Source organism: Rattus rattus, chromosome Y (assembly GCF_011064425.1).
Source record: "Rattus rattus isolate New Zealand chromosome Y, Rrattus_CSIRO_v1, whole genome shotgun sequence".
NCBI lineage: Eukaryota > Metazoa > Chordata > Mammalia > Rodentia > Muridae > Rattus > Rattus rattus.
Window position 1 is genome coordinate 2,002,949 of NC_046173.1, and position 13,962 is coordinate 2,016,910.

A 13,962-nucleotide genomic window follows, 5' to 3' on the forward strand; every position below is an offset into this window, starting at 1 on the left:
TACAGAATGCTGCATTTTTATATGGTCTTGGTTTGGTCTACTTCTACTACAATGCATTTCAATGGTAAGTTTGCCACAACTGAGTTTCCTCACTCTTGTGGATTGTCATCAGCTGATACAATCCACGAGGACAACAGGAGCAGAAACCTTGAATGGGGTTTGGAAGCCCTGTGAGTACATATGGTGAATAAACTACACTCAGACCCACAGTCAGTAGGTTTACTGAGGGTGATTGAAGGTGTATAAGGGATTAATCTTTGGGGGATTAAGGTTAGGGACATCCAGGATAAGCAAAGGGCATTGGCTGGGGGCCTTAGTGTACCTGGAATGCCTCATTAGCATGGGAAGCATTTCAGGAATATCTGGTTCTAGCTGAATAGAATTTGTCAGGAAAAAAGAAATTAATCTTGAAATCAGACTAGGGCTATGTGACATTCCTCAGGTTGAGGGTTTTGAATTCCCCAGCCAAGGTCAGAGAAGGTGAATCTCCCATATTGTGCCAAGTCCAGAAGCTATTGGTCGTGGTAGACATCAACTAGTGTTTTCCCAGTGAACTATACCATGTGTAATTAATACAATATATTAATATGCACAACTTTATATTTCTACTTGTACTGTTTTTACCTTTCTGTGATTCTAATGAGTTTTGATTCTTTATTTCTCTTATAAAAGTATTGGACAGCATAACAATTCTTTGTCAGAAGAAAAGAGAATAGTTTAATAGGAAAATTTTTTTAATATTTACTTATTTATTATATATAAGTACACTGTAGCTGTCTTCAGACACACCAGAAGAGGGCATCAGATCTCATTACAGATGGTTGTGAGCCACCATATGGTCTCTGGGATTTGAACTCAGGACCTCTGGAAGAGCAGTCAGTGCTCTAACCACTGAGACATCTCTCCAGCCCAGGAAATTTTTTTAAATTTATTTTTATTTCTATTCACAGTTATGATTCAACACTTGAGTAATTAGCTCTTTCATTTCTGTGCTGTGGTATGGTAGGCACAGGTACAATGGAATAAGAAAATACTCAAAGATATCATGATGACAATACATAGCTTCAGAGAACATGATCCTAGTAATAACTTAGTTCCTTCATACAGGTCTACCATCAAAGATTTTCCAACAATGCTTTTACCCTAAGAATCTACTTGTGTGTTAATCTGTTGATTAGATTGGAAGAATAGTGTCAACTTGGCTTATGAAAAGCTCATCAGCTGAGCAGTAAGCTTTTAACATATGGACAAATAGTGTTGTAATGTAATGGTAACTAATAATTGTAAATTTAAAAGACACATTCAGACACACTCACACACGTATCTACATGTGTGTATTTGAGTGTGGTTTGTGCATGTGATGTGTTGCAGTACCTGAAGAGTCTAGAAGAAAACATGGAACTGTAGTTTCAGTCAGTTGTGGGTCATCTGGAAATCAACTGTGGTTCTTCTGCAAGAGTAATATGTACCTTCACCATTGAACTATTTCTTTAGTTGAAGTTGTAAATTAAAAAAAAAAAGTTTTTCTATATGCTTTAGTGTTTTCCTTCACTGTATGTTATGTGCATACCATTTGTACAAGGCCACAGGGGCAGCTTTGGAGTTTCTGGGACTGTAGTAAAAAGAGTTGCCTTTATTCATGAAAAGTATGCCACATGCAGAATGTGGTCACCCATGCCTTTAATCTCAAAAGTCATGAAGAACTCTGTGAGTTCTAGGCCAGTGAGAGCTAAATAGACCCTGCCCCACCCTTCTACCATTAAACAATGTTTCTTTTTGTTATTGAAATAAAAATATTTTCTTTTTAAATATGATAGAATTTAAAAACCCAGAAAGAGAAAGTAAAAAATTTCACTTTTCTAAATCATTGGTTTTTTATAATAGAATATAAATGGTTTGTCACCAGACACCAGATTGTGAAAGGTAAAATAAAGCTTCTAGAATAGCACATTGCAAACATTAGCATTCTTATATTCTCATTCTTTCAAGACTTTTTCATTACCTAAGAAGAACAAATATTATTTAGGTATAGGAGTATATTCCTATATTCTCAATAGTTGGGGTATAGAGGTAAGTAGAAGGATTAGAAGAAGTTCAAGGTTATCTAAAGTTACAGAGCCATGTTCAAAAGCTTTTACTCAAGATTTTTATCAGGATATATTTTGTCAGGATATATTTTGAAAAATTTTGAAATTAGATTTGCTTCATTAGTTTCTTTTTGTTTTTTTTTTAAACCAGAATTTCAGTGAATATTAGGAAAGTAAAACACTTCCTGTATGATAGAGAATACATATGTTGCAGACATAATTTTTTAATATTTTGTGTGTGTACCGTCTCTTTTTAGGGCAATTAGAGCATTTCAAGAAGTCCTTTATGTTGACCCTAATTTTTGCAGAGCCAAGGAAATTCATTTACGACTTGGCTTTATGTTCAAAGTGAATACAGATTATGAGTCTAGTTTAAAGGTAAGTCATTGAAGTTTTTCAGTTGTACTATAATTATATTTATTCTGTCTCTGTGACTGTCTTGTTAAATGTTATTTTAAAGTATGGTAGCATTATACAAACATTTAGGATATGAACTAAAATATAAAAAGATGGAGATTGCATTTTAAGATATAGAATGGTTTTAATATGTTTTCTGTGACCACTATTATTGATATTCTGTAGGACTGCTTATTGATGAGTCTCATGTATCCAGCTACAATCCCACTATATATAATCACAGCAGTCCTACTGGAAATAGGTTGCTGAAACAATTTAGTATGTATATAAAGATAAATGTAATATATAAAATAGCAAATATATATAGAGGAGAAGGATATGTTTTATGAGCAGCAGGAATGGTTTTGTACTATGGGTATATAGATTAGGTAGTGGACTTTTTTCCCCTGTAAGATGTCAAGCTCATCTTTAGAGGCAGATATAAGAAGGATATTAGAAAAGTGTAAATTTCATTTAAACTTAGCTGTATAGAGTAGCTGTATAGAATAGTAAGGCCACCTAGGAGGGAGCAGTGTGTAAGGATATCTCAAGGGAAGATGAATTGTGAGTTTGAGGTCACTCTGGGATAAATAAGTCCAGTAAGTTTCATTTAAACTTAGCTATATGGTAAGCTGGTATAACTTAGCTGGATAGCTTAGCTTAGAGTAGCTGGTATAACATAGCTATATTCACTTTGTGAAGGTTCAAGAGAATATAATTTCTCCTATCTTCTTAGTGACTTTTCAGTCACTAAGCAGTGGTTTCCTGGCTAGAAGAGTATCAGACCCAGTCAGATATCTTTAAAAAAATATATTTTCTGATAATTCCATGAGTGCCACATTTATATCACTCCTTCCTCTCTATACTCCCTATAGTTTTTCTCTTATCCCTTCTATTTCTTCTGCTTGAAATTGTGTGTGTGTGTGTGTGTGTGTGTGTGTGTGTGTGTGTGTGTGTGTGTGTAACTGAATATATGTTTATAAATATATCTGTTGTGGTTTAGCATGGCATATTTGTGTTTAGAGAGTATCATCATCATCATAATAATAATCTGGCTTAGCTTCCAAGGAGAGTGATTCTCCCTTTCTCAGTTGTCATTAATTGCTTATAGCTTTTGTTTTGGTGAACCCTTAATAAGAATTATTCTGTGAATGTTGGCATGTTAGTTGTTTTTGGGCAGTTGTGAACTACTCATCATTGGGAAATAGCATGATCTTACATGATGAGTTACCTTTCTAGACCCATATTTTAAATATGAAGGAGAATTAATTATGATGCTTCCATTTTTTGTATTATTGGGGAAAAAAGGGGGAGAGTTAAGAATCTAAAGATGATTATGGTGGTTGGTAGAGTTGGATTCTTTCTTCAGTGGAATTGCTGGGATTAAAGATAGCTGGGTTCTTGCCTGGCTAGAGGTTATATCAATAGGAAGAATAGCTCCACTACCCACAATAATAGCCTTGGTGGCTTCCCTGATCTTTCACTTAGAACATATACCAATTTCTTGTTTGGCTGTAGGTAGACCTGTATCTAAAGATTTTAGCCATTGTATTTTTATGATAAAGTGTTAGAGAATAGTAAGGCCACCTAAGAGGGAGCAGTGTGTAAGGATATCTCAAGGGAAGATGAATTGTGAGTTTGAGGTCACTCTGGGCTAAATAAGGCCAGCATGGGTAAGACCTTGCTGCAAGAAATAAGGAAAATAACAGAAACTAAAATCTGGAAAAAGGTTAGGGAATGTATTTTCTGCTTGGTTTTCCTTAGTTGTGTCAAAAATATGTTTGAGGTTGCAAATAACTTGATCCCAACTACATTTGAAGTATTGGACAAGGCATGAGAGTGCATGGCTCTATCAATGGTAAGGAAACACAAAAGAAAAGAATGTTTTCTAATGCAGATAGTGATTGTTTTTTCTCCTTTGGCTAAGATATGACCTCATAGTGTTGCCATTGGTTAGATTTAATTTTGTTTTTTAAGAAGTATTATTACTTAGTTTAATTTTATGGTTATGAATGCTTTGCTTGTATTTGTTGTATATGTGCACCCTGTTCATGCCTGGTACCTGCAGAGTTTTATTATGACCCCACAATCCTGGAACTAGGTAACAGATGGTTGCAAAACTAACAATGGGGAAGGATACAACTTTGTAGATATCGAGCATGATTATAAAGAGAGGAATTCAATCTATGAACTAAGCAAATTTTAGTGGTGGTGAAGAAGAGCTAGGATGCTGGCATGAATCAATCTGAAGTATGTTTCTGGGTGCTTGTGATATTGAAAGGCTGAAGTATGCAGCACTTTATTGTAAGTAATACAAGCCAACCTTTTCCCGATAAAGAAATGACTCCACTGATAGAGAGGCTTCCCGCCCAAGAACCTGAAATACTGGCTTGTCTAACTCCTGGGTGGGAAGTAATGAACTTTGGTTGGATCAGACAGCTGTGAGGTACCATATAGGTTTGGTAATGGAACTTAGGTCTGTTGTAAAAAGCAACATGTGTTTCTATAAGCTAATTATTTTCTTTCTTTTTAAAAATTAATTTATTCTTCTCTCACATATTACACTGTGACTGCATTTTCCATTCCCTCTTCTTACCAGCATTCCCCTTTCTTTGTCCTCCCTTTCACACACCGCCGCCCCTGAGCTCCTCTGCTTTCCCTTCAGAAAGGGCCAGCTTCCCAGGGTTATCTTCTCCCTGACTCATGCCTATAATTTGAAGCTTTGGTTTTATGGTAACCTACATTTCCTGTGTTTTGAAAAAAAAATCCATAATCTATCTTAGATAAGGAGTATTCCTGGTTGGGACAGTTGACTGAATTATGTAATTTTTTTTAATGTTTGGGAATATTTTTAATTTGTTTTACATCCCAAATGTAGATTTCCCTCTCTTTCCTCCCCAGTCCTCTCCCCAATTTACCCCACCCCACCCACCCCATATCCCTATCTGTTCCTCCTTTCCTCTTCAAAAAACCTTTCTGTCTTTATTAAGGCTAGATAAGGCAACATATGGACATTTACATATGCAAAGTTTATTCTAGGTTGAAAGCAGGTGGGGTAAAAAGATTTGAATTTTTGTCATAAATACAAATTTTATAGATTTTGAAAGAAATGACCAATTGGATTAATTTTACAGGTATGTCATTTACTTTTGTGTGTGAATGTTTTGCCTGTGTATGTGTACCACATGTGTAACTTGTGCCTTTTTCAGAAAAGGGCATCAGATTCCATGGACCAGGAATTAGAGATGGTTCTGAGCCATCATGTAGGTGCTGATTTTTGAACCCTCTTCTCCAGTCTCAGAGTTACATTTTTTTTAGGATGTTGTAACTATGAACCACCTTATTTTTATGTTTTATTTAGTCTTTATTTAAAGGACAAAATAAAACCCATTTATCTCCATTTAAGACCATTTATTTTCCTTTTAGGGCCAGATCTGAGTTCAAAAATTGTTTAAGGCACCAGCTCCAAAAATAGACCATAAATCCTAGAAAGTAGGTCATAATATACCAGCTCTAGGAAGACAGCATAAAGTCCAAACAAGTCCAGAACAAGCCTCTGGGAATAACCTTAGAAATGAAGAAATATCTCTTACAGAACAACCAGCCTTTTGAATCCTGTGAATTCATAATTTGCAAGCACTTTGCAGACTGCCCTTAGTAGTAACACCTATCAATGAAATTTTAGATTACAATCCTTCTAACGAGTTCCCCAACTTTCCTAAAAGACCTTTGGGGTCCCACCATTTTGGAGAATAGTTAACTCTCATGCTGATGTTCTGCAAGAACAAAATGCTCTTTTGTTTTTGATTATTATCTGAGTCTCAGATCTTACATGAGTGGTTTTTTGGACCCTTACATTATTTCTTCACCTTTTCCCCCACCTATCTCCAATGCCCCCTCTGTTTTTTGAGGCACGGTTTCTGTGTGTAACTCTAGTTCTCTTATAACTTGCTATATTGATAAGGCTGGTAGACTCACCTTTCTTTGCCTCCCAAGTACCACCATCCCTTCCATTATTTGTTTTTCGTTGCCAGCATTTATTTTCCACTAGGCATAAAGAGTAGCCATTCGAATGGTAGTGAAAAGTGTTACATCTCAAAGAAACTCAAGACAAATTGCTACCTGAGGTGTTTATTTACCATATCAAAAGAGGATCCTGGCTGCAAATCTTGGCAGCTTCAGTACCTACACAGGTACTTGTTACAGAATCAACTTGGTTTTTCTTTTTCCCATCCTAAACCTCATCAGCCCCTGAGCCCCAGCTTCTTGTTCTGTAAAACCCAGTCAAGTTTAGGTATTTCCTGTTTTCTAGTATCTTGATTCCAAATTTATTTTTGTTCCTCTCTCTTCTCTTCTTTCTCTCCTCTTCTTTCTCAAATTACAGAACTTTAAAGTTAAATGAAGAAAATAATAATCGCTTAATCTATTAATATTTTCTTTTTTCCAGCATTTTCAGCTGGCTCTTGAGGGACTGTAATGTCTGTACCTTTGTCCAGTGTTAAAAGTAAGTATTTGTTTTTTGTTTTTGGACAATTTCAAATTACATACACTATTTTTGTGTCTAGATTCATTTATTTTTAGGTGTCATTTTAAAAAAAACTTAATAGGAACGCTCATCTCTCAAAAACAACACTAGAAAAAATTTTTCAGTATCAGGTCTTTTTTTTTTTTTTTTTATTAACTTGAGTATTTTTTTTATTTTTAATTTAAAAATGTGGTTCTGATCCTTAGTTGCTGCTTATTAAGACCAAAACACAGGGCTCATCATGACACCTAAAGTACAATTTTGTATCAATTGTTATCATTCTATAGTGCCATCCAATCGAAAAACTTTTCTTTTTTTTTTTTTTTATTAACTTGAATATTTCTTATATACATTTCGAGTGTTATTCCCTTTCCTGAGTATTTCTTACTTACATTTCATTATTCTTTTCCTGTTTTCCTGGCCAGCATTTTCCTGCCTCCCCCCCTCCCCCTTCTATATGCTGGGTGTTCCCTTTCCCCATCCCCTCCTGCAACAATCACGGTTCACTGGGGTTCAGTCTTGGCAGGACCATGGCTTCCCTCTCCATTGGTGCCCTTCCGGGTTTAGGCTACTCTATTGCTACCTATGAGGTTGGAGCCCAGCTGTAGTCCATGTATAGTTTTGGTAGTGGCTTGGGTCCCTGGAAGCTCTGGTTGCTTGGCATTGTTGTACATATGGGGTCTCGAGCTCCCTTCAAGCTCTTCCAGTCCTTTTCTGATTCCTTCAACGGGGTCCCATTCTCAGTTCAGTGGTCGTTGCTGGCATTCACTGTATTCTGGCTGTGTCTCTCAGGAGAGATCTACATCTGGTTCCTGTCGGCCTGCACTTCTTTGCTTTATCCATCTTGTCTAATTGGATGGCTGTATATGTATGGGCCACATGTGGGGCAGGCTCTGAATGGGTGTTCCTTCTGCCTCTGTTCTAAACTTTGCTTCCTTACTCCCTGCCAAGGGTATTCTTGTTCCCCCTTTAAAGAAGGAGTGAAGCATTCACATTTTGGTCATCCTTCTTGAGTTTTATGTGTTCTGTGCATGTAGGGTAATTCAAGCATTTGGGCTAATATCCACTTATCAATGAGTGCATACCATGTGTGTTTTTCTGTGATTGGGTCACCTCACTCTGGATGATATTATTTTTCCAGTTCCTCCATTTGCCTACAATTTCATAAAGTCATTGTTTTTGATAGCTGAGAATATTCCATTGTGTAGATGTACCACATTTTCTGTATCCATTCTCTGTTGAGGGGCATCTGGGTTCTTTCAGCTTCTGGCTATTATAAATAAGGCTGCTATGGTGTACATAGTGACACGTGTCTTTGTTATATGTTGGAGCATCTTTTGGTATATTCAAAAAGAGGTATAGCTGTCCTCAGGCAGTTCAATGTCCAATTTTCTGAGGAACCTCAGACTGATTTCAAGAATGGTTGTACCAGTCTGCAATCCCACCAACAATGGAGGAGTGTTCCTCTTTCTCCATCCCTCGCCAGCATCTGCATCACCTGAGTTTTGAACAGTATGCCAGGTCTTATCACTGAGCCATCTTGGCAATTCTGACTCTAACTTTTTTTTTTAAATCAGATGACAGTGAAAGTTAATTTTATATAATTTGTGTTTAGCATAATATTTACATAGAATTTGAAACAGTTTAGTCTATAAATGAAAATTGACTTGTTACATTTTTCATTTGAACAGTTAGGTTCCTTTAAATATGTGAAGAATAAAATATGTAGTACTTTGTGAAGGATGAGTGTGTGCTATATAGTAAGTCACTATGGTACCTAAGACTAACTGTAGTATAAGGTCAGAATATGAGAAGTATCACTTACCTGTTATTCTTATTTTTCTATTACCTTCATCAGATGTTTGCATACATAGAGAAATGAAGTTTTGGATTTTGTCTGTTTTTTTTTTCATTTATAATCCTATTTTCCTACAGTAATGAAATGACATTTTTATTTTCTGCACTTAATACAGAAAGCAAAGAAACATGTTTAAAATATTACATAGAAGAAATCATCAACCTTATTAGTTTAGTTGCAAATAGGATTTTTGATTGTGTATTCCTTGTTGTGATTTCTTTTGCTGTATAGGAAATTTTATTATTTAATCTTAATACTTTACAGTGTAGCTTTTGATTTTTATCATGTAAAAGCATCAAAAATGACAAGTTGTTTGCTTTTATAAATTAGAGTTGTAGAATACTTTTTCTTTTAGTTTATTTTCTTGAAATATAGTCTTACTTTGTAGTATAGGCTGTTTTAAAACTCATTATATAGTCCAGAGTGGCCACAAAGTCTCAGATGTCTGTCTGCTTTCTGCTTGCTCTCAAAGATTAAACAGATAAGTATTTAATAAATATTATAATAGTATTTGTATTAAAGTAACACGAGGTTACCCAGTAAAGTATTCCCAAATGTTTGTTGAGAATTTAATCTGAGTGCTAAAGAATATTTTTTAAATGAAGTTTCTCAGGCCTGTAAATAGTGTTACTGAATCTGAATCAGAATCTTTTCCTTTTCCTGTTTTTTTTTTTTTGGATTTGTTAATCACAGATTGTGTCTTACAGACATAGTCATTTAAGCTCTTGAAATAGGAAATGCCTGCAAAACAAAACGCAAAATGGTCTGCCTTTGACTTTTTGGAGATAACTGCTTTACAATTGTATTTTTTTTAGTTATTAGATCTTATTTTCATTTTTAAATATTGGAGATTTGAACTCAAGTTCTCATGTTTCTAGAGATGGGCAGTTTTTTGGCCTTTTATATGAATTCTTTCTATAAACTCTTTATATGTATTACCATAAATAAGTAAACCAAGTTTTTCACATGATAATTTCTTTTTCTTGTTTTTTAAGACAGGAGCTCTACTTTGCTTTTTTTTTTTTTTTTTTTCCTTTTTTTCCTTAGTGCTGAGATTAAAAAGGCATATTTCACTACCACCTGGTTTATTTAATGATTTCTAATCAATGTTTTGCTAATTGGTTTTATGAATTTTTAGTATGTAATTACAATTTCTCAAAAAAAGTACTCAAGTGTGCACTGAATTATTATTAGTTTATAATGTATATATTATATTATCTTTAAACTTGGCTAAATTGAAATTTACTTTTTTTTCTGATCCATTACAGTTCAGTTTCATATTGCTCACTTATATGAAATTCAGGTAAGTGTTTAATTTAATCTTTTTAAATAAAGTTTTTAATTTTGTCGAGTGACAAATATGTAGAAAACTTAATAGTGTATCATGCACAATTTCAGAGTTTCATTCCATGGTCTTTTGGCTTTTCTTTGTTTGTACCAAGGCAGAATGGCATGGCAAGGAACTCATGGTGCAGCAAAGATATTTGTTTCATGGTAATCAGGAAACATAGAGACAGGTAGGCAGAAATCATGGATTAAAAATATACCTTTCACAGGTTTATCACATTCTTTCTCCAAATTCACTCACCTTTTAAGTAATTTATGTAGCAGGAAATTCATCAGTACTCTCTTTTCTGTTAAGCTTAGTATTCTTTTCTTCTCCAATAATTTTATTATTTTTTTATTCACATCATGATCCCATTGCCACTACCTTTCACAGTTCCAACCTTACAAATCCTTCCTCTCATTGCCCCATCTCCTTTCCTCAGAGAAGGGAAACCCTCCCTGGGATACCACCCCAGGGTGGAACATCTAGTTTCAGTAGGATTAGGCACATTCTCTCCCACTAAGTCCCAACAGGCAGTATTGTTAGAGGGAAGGAATCCAGTGGCAGGGTGGTTAAACCTGTGGGTCTCCTTATCAGCACTCTCTTAAATCTAGTCACTTTTCATTATCCCCACCAGCTGTGGACCAATCAATACTTTAACACAGCATTTTGAGACAATATTTAATATTCAGGGCATAAAACTAACATTTTCATCTAATGAATTAAAAATATTTACCATTTTCATCTTTTAAATGAAATATTCATACTAGATGATTTTTTTATTAAATTCTAAATTTTGTAGTTTCATGTATTTTTAATATATTCATTTTATTAAATAGTTTTGAATTTCATGGCAAACTTATTAAGATAAATGAAAGAGGATTATTTTTTGAAGCTCTTTAGTAGTTTTTTTTTTTTTTTTTTTTTTTTTTTTTTTTTTTTTTTTTTTTTTTTTTTTTTTTTTTTTTTTTGAACCCAGGGCCTTGCGCTTGCTAGGCCAGCGCTCTACCACTGAGCTAAATCCCCAACCCTCTTTAGTAGTTTTTAAAATTGGCTCATGTGCTTTTGATTCAATTTATTACCTAGATGTGATACTTGTTGTGTAGCAAATATTGTCATTTGGTATGATTTGCCTCTATGAATATAATTTAAAACTTTCTACATTTTAAAATAGCAACGGCAATTTTAATATATAGTCTCTTTAAAAGGCATTTGATATTGAGAAACTGAATATACTTATGATAAACTTTGTAGGGGTACTTTATTTTTTTACATAAGGTTGAGATTTTGCTTAGTTTATTTTACTATTTGAAATGACTACCAAGGTTACCAATATTTACTGTTTAATTTTAAAATACTTTGTTTTGTATTATAGATTTTGTTAATAAACTCATTGTTGTAAAATAGGGAGAAACTGGCAAAAGATTGTTAAAAAGGAGTGATACTTTGGTGACAAAGGTACCCAAATAGTAGAACAAATAATATTGATATTCATGTAGTCATTTGTGAAAAAAAAAAACACCCTTATTCTGTATTTTAAAACATATGCTTTTTTTCCATTTTATTGAACTTTGATTTTATTCTCATACAAAATAATCTGAATACAGTTTTTTTCTTCCTCTACTCCTCCCAGTTCTGTACCATCTCTTCTTCCATCCAGATCTATTGCCTTTTTGCCACTCATTACAAAATAATAGGTTGGGGGCTGGAGAGATGGCTCAGCGGTTAAGAGCACTGACTGATCTTCCAGGCATCCTGAGTTCAATTTCCAGCAACCACATGGTGGCTCACATGAGATCCAATGCCCTCTTCTGGCATACAGGCATATATGCAGGCAGAATGCTGAACATAATAAATAAATTTTAAAAAAAGAAAATAACAGGTTTCTAGGAGATAAACAAAATGTAACAAAATAAAATATAAAAGACAAAACAAAAGCCATCATATCAAAATTGGACAAACCAAACCAACAGAAAAGTAAGAGTCCCAAAAGAAGATTTAAGAATCAGAGACAAATTTTGGAGTCCCCTAAAAATATAAACTGAAAACTATAGCATATATGTCAAGGACCTGGTTCAGAGCTGTGTAGGCCATGTGATTTCTGCTTCAGTCTCTGAGTTCATATTGTTTTAGAGAACCTCATTCTGTTGGTGGGGTTTTTTTTATTTTATTTATTTTTTTGTTTTGTTTTATTTTGTTTTTTTCACAATTATATGCCTCTACTCTTTCCACATTCTTTTCTACTGGGTTCCTTGAACTGTGAGAGAATAGATTTGAAGAGACATCCCATTTGAGCTATGTTCCAAGGCCTCTTTCTCTCTGAGCAATGCCAAACTGTTAACTCTCTCTATTTGTTTCCACCTGCAATAAGAGAAAGCCTGGTTGATGGCTGAATAAGGTACCTGTTTATGAGTATATCAGAATATTATTAGGAGTTATTTTATTGTTACTGCTTAAGAGATAAGTAGTGTTTTGCTTTATTCTATGTCTGTGGACTATCTGGGTCTTGGATACCTAAACAGTGTAAGCTGTGAATTGTATCTCTTGGAGTAGGCCTTATGTTCAATCATACATTGGTTGATTAGTACCACAAGGTTTGTGCCGCTGTTGCCCTAGCATATTTTACAGGCAGAACATATTATAGATCAAAGGTTTTGTTGTTGAGTTGTTAGTCTACAGAGTCACACACTAGAACATAGGAGGGGTTAAGCAAGTCTTACGTGTTCACTTAGTTGTGGGAATGATATTGGGACAAAGAAACCTAGACATCAGTTTGTCTTGGTAATACCCTGGATTGTTTGGGGATTTTCATAAAACCCTTTGATTCAATTGGATGAAATCCAGTCTCAGCACTGAAGCTGAGTAACAGGAACACTTTCCACTGTACTCTAGGGTTTTGAGTTTTGCTTGTTTCTCCAGTGGTAGAATTATATATTTGATCCATAACTTTCAGTTTACCTTCTTTATTAACATGTATCATGCCTTTCATTTAATTTAAATCTTATCAGTTCATGATTTCATGACATATTTCTTCTTTGAGCAGAAGTTTTTCACTATTAAACCTTCTATATGAGTTTGCTTCGTAGTAGCAACAAAAAAAGTTTTATTGTACTTCTTTGGCAGCTTGTAACATCACCAAGATCTTGCTGGTTCTAATAAATGTGTTTTGAAGTATGATTTTAATTGCAATTTCATAATGCCATGAACGATTTAAAGCTCTTACTGATGAATTTTATAAGTAGTAGGTGTATGTCATACAGTAATTATGGGACAAATTACTTGACAGATAATTTATGGGAATATGTGTCATTTTGAAGATCTACTGACAATACTTTTTTGCATAGGAAAATTCTACATTTTATTAAATGTTATTTTATTCTTCATTCAGTGTCCCTTAGGTTTGCATCTTTTTTTTTTTTTTTTTATCCTTATTAACTTGAGTATTTCATCTTTACATTTCAATTGATAGTCCCCTTCCCCGTTTCCTGGCAAACATCCCCCTGACCCCTGCTCCTCCCCTTCTATGTGGGCTTCCCCTCCCCATCCTTCCCCCATTACCAACCTCCCCCGAAGGGCTTCCCCTTCCACTGGTGCTCTTACTAGGATATTCATTGCTACCTATGAGGTCAGAGTCCAGGGTCAGTCCATGTATAGTCTTTAGGTAGTGGCTTAGTCCCTGGAAGCTCTGGTTGCTTGGCATTGTTGTTCATATGGGGTCTCGAGCCCCTTCAAGCTCTTCCAGTTCTTTCTCTGATTCCTTCAACGGGGG

General features: G+C 34.7%; 1 long non-coding RNA gene across 1 annotated transcript; it reads left to right on the forward strand.

The window, feature by feature from the left end:
* Positions 1–6,980, forward strand: LOC116889601. Its single transcript, XR_004386502.1, has 3 exons — positions 1–64; positions 2,345–2,465; positions 6,931–6,980. It is a non-coding gene; the product is annotated as an uncharacterized LOC116889601 (long non-coding RNA).
* The last annotated feature ends 6,982 nt before the right edge of the window (positions 6,981–13,962 follow it).